This window comes from Tigriopus californicus, chromosome 5, assembly GCF_007210705.1.
Source record: "Tigriopus californicus strain San Diego chromosome 5, Tcal_SD_v2.1, whole genome shotgun sequence".
NCBI classification, from domain to species: Eukaryota; Metazoa; Arthropoda; class Copepoda; order Harpacticoida; family Harpacticidae; genus Tigriopus; species Tigriopus californicus.
Window position 1 is genome coordinate 2,943,645 of NC_081444.1, and position 3,967 is coordinate 2,947,611.

The window sequence follows — 3,967 nt, forward strand, 5'->3', positions numbered from 1 at the left end:
GTTGCAATCAACATCGGAAACAGTAGTGGAGGAGGCCAGGGCTGCCCAGAAGAACACCATCCCCTTTTGCAGCCCTTCACGGAACCCGAGATGGACGTGGCCTTCAAGAAGATGAAGAGCAAAGCCCCCTCAACATCTGGGGTCTCTCTCTTTTCCAACTTTCACTTCTCCGGATCCAAACCCAGCCACTCCTCCAAGATCTTTTTCAGCCTCGCCCTCCATTCTTCCTTTTCCCACCAGCGTGGATGGAGTCAGCCATCATCTTCATCCATAAGAAGGGCCCAGGGACATTCCAAACAACCATCGGACCATCGCCCTGGAGAACCCGTTCTTTAAGATGATGTCCACCCTATTAGCTGCCCGCTTCTCCGGATTGGCTGAGGATAGGAATCTCCTTCCCCAGTTCCAATTCGGTTTCCGGAGAAGCCGCTCAACCACCACGGCAGCTACTCTCCTCTATGAAATTGTGCATTCCAACATCAGCAACAAGAGGAGAGTGTATGGATGCTTTGTGGATTTCTCCAAAGCATTCGACAGGGTGGACCGAACGCGGTTATTCCTCAAACTCCAACTGTGGGGAGTTCCGCGTTCAATCTGTGTCCTGCTGTCCAAACATCTATGCCGGACTCAGATGCTCCATTCGTTCTGGTGAGGACCTATCCCCCTGCTACTTCACTTCCATTGGCCTTCCGCAGGGGGATCCACTATCGCCAATTCTTTTCAATCTTTATGTATATCCGACCTGCCTGAAGCCCTCACTCACCAAGGCCCCACCATCAACCATTTTCCTATTCAATATATTCAATATGCAGACGACCTGGTTCTCTTGGCTAATTCAGCCGTGGAATTGCAAAATGCTATCAATGCACTCCACGGTTATTGCCAAGAGAACGGCCTTCAAGTCAACACCATCAAGACGAAGGCCATGGTTTTCCATAAAGGTCGTCTGCCTCCCACCTCCTTCCATATTAACAATAGTCCGATTGAAATCGTCAATAGTTTTAACTATGTCGGTTTCACCTTCTCCACCCAACTCTCATTTACCAATCACCTCAAATCTACAATAACTAAGGCCAGGGCCAGGATCGGATACATATGCAATAGACTTCCCATGAAGAATCTTCCCCTTCCAATAGTCCTTCAACTCTTCCGGATCTACGTCACCCCAATTTTTCTCTACGGCCTACACGGTGAAGCCCTTTGGAGCTAATTCTAACACAACATTTGAACGCAATCCAAGAATTGCGATTGATCAGGGTTGCCAATTTTTGCCCAAACATGTCAGGGTGGCTGTCTGGATCAGAATCTCCATGGCTTTCAGGGTGACAGAACGTCAGATCCATACGGGCGTAGCTGCCGTTGCTAAGGAGAGTCGGAAATGAAGAAACGTGAATTTCCAGACTTTTTCGGCTATTGACATGGATGATCAGGAGCGCCCAAACTTGCTGACTTGCATTGCAACTTGCATCTGAAGAAATTTTAGTACTACTCATAATTTATGTCACATGGAGTAATAAATTCTAAAACAACTATGAACAGATACTGAATACATTCTGCTGCGCTGGTTTTGATATGGGAAGTGTATTCTTATTAATTACACCAAACGTTCTCTGGGTTTAGAGAAAGAGGGTAGATAATATTTCGTCAGTGAGACACAAATACGGGTAACAAGTGTTGAAACTTCCCGAAATTTGGTCGCTGACTTGCGTTTACTTACAAGCAACAATGCAGCATCAAAAGTTCAGAGAACTACACAATATGAATGTAATCAATCAAAGATTAGCAGCTTAGCAGTTGAAATTTCAAAGTAAGAAGAAGGGAAGCTTGTGGTTATAAATTTGTTTGTCAAAAAACAAGAAACTAAGCATATTTAAGTCACTTTTTGAAATCTAGGAACCAACAGGAATAACTTTGATTTGAGATACACTTATTCTAGTTTTTTACAGCAAACCTCTTTTTTGTTCCTACTTGTTATTGTATCAGGTGAGCTCTACTATTGACATTGAGATTGTCCCAAGATTCTCAATAGATCTGAGCTAAATTCAATATCTGTACGGCTCAATTTCTGCCCCGCTATTCCGAATGCTAGGGCCATCAAAAGGAGAAATGTGGACTGTGGCTCAATGGTCTACTATCCCGGCGCTTCCAGATCGCAAAACCCAATACAGTTCCAACAGATGGTAACACTCCGCACGCTGCAATTTGATCACTTTCAACAGGTTGTTGGGAAAAGGTGGAAGTAGCTTTGAGACCTTGCCTCCATTTGTAGTTTTGAGGTCCTTTGTGTAGAAACAGATGGAAATTTATGAGTAAAACAAGTGCTTTGTCTAAAAAGTTGGTCCATTAACTTGCCCTGCCTATTAAACTAATATTATGCTTATCGTCATGTATTAGCTTACAAAATTAGCAAATATATGGTCTGAGTACAGACCAAATACAGAGAGCACGTGGCAAGGTGAGGGCATGTCACGGTTCAAAGTTCTTATTTCGAATTAGTTGGCGTCTCATTTTTGGCGGGAAAACATGGGGAGGAAGCTCGATTGGCGGGAGATTCAAATTTGGCAATCTTGCACCAAATCTGGCTCCCTCCAAGCCTCTTTAGGTTTGGCCCTTGTCTCCATCTTGGGCTTCCTTGTTGGGGATATCCGGTCGCCCTAAATCACAAGCTGTTTGAAGCAGGACTAACTTGTTGACCGGTCTGTGATATTCTGAAACCGAGAATATTGAAATGTCACTCCCATCTCGGTCACAACACAAATCTGGACACTTCTAGCAATATCATCTTGGTCCGGGTACACTTCTTCTACTCTGGCCAGTCTCCAGAGATTTAGGGACTGGTTGTGATCTTTCAGTATCCCCCACTCCAAAGTTCATTCTCCCCTGAATCTATATCTGACGAGGCTGCAAGGACTCGAGATACTCTGAATTGGGACCAGAAATGTTCCACGAGATATTGTGTGCGTCGCCACTGTTGTCTAGCATACAAATCAGTTCTTTCAAACTGTCCTAGGGGTGTTAATATCACTCGTGTTTTCTGGGTGATGAGTATGGCTGGGGTTAACGGCAACAAGCTTGCCGGATCGCTCAAACACTCCACTGTTAGGGGACAGGAATTAACAATGGCTTCCACCTCACATATCAAAGTGTGGAAGCATTCATCAGTCAATATGTGACCATGGTCAATCATGAGGGAGGCTAGTTTGGAATGAATTGAGCGAATCTGCCGTTTCCACACACCACCAAAATTTGAAGCTGCCGGCCAATTCCTCATCCAATATCCCTCAAAGTCGGCTCCTCTCTCTTTAAGGAACAGTGCAACGGCTTTGGGGTTCATTTCTTGGAGGGCTTTGTTCAGCTCACGTTCTGCTCTTAAGGCCGTTGTCGAACCTCAATGAACAGCGCAAGAGCTGAGACACAAAAACATCACCCCATAGCGCTTCGCATCATTTCTCTTGTTGCGTATCAAGAAAGGCCCAAAGAAATCGACCCCAACATCAGAGAAGGGAGGGGCAGCCTTCAGTCTTTCTTGTGGTAAGTCGCCCATAACAGGCTGTTCCCTCGTTCTACGTAAGTATTTGCATCTGCAACAATATGCAATAAAATTGCGGACTCTTGAGTTTGCACCAGGTATCCAGTCTCTTCTTTGGCGGATTCAGTTTGAATACACGCCCACCATGTCCAACCTCATGGTGTAGCTCCCGGATAATTAGCTCTGTGAGTTGGCTCTTCTTAGGCAAAATGACGGGACTTGCATATTCACAGGCCAACCGCTTCAAACGCCCACTCACCCTCAGGATATTCCTTATGTCTAAAAAAGGCAAGAGATTGACTAGTGATCTACTTGACCTAGCCAATACTCTTTTTCGAAGGGCCACACTCCTTCGACTGCACAACACTAATGTCCTTGGCTAAGTACCGACCTTGCTCATGTCTGATCAATACAGATTCGGCTTCCTCCAGAACAAAA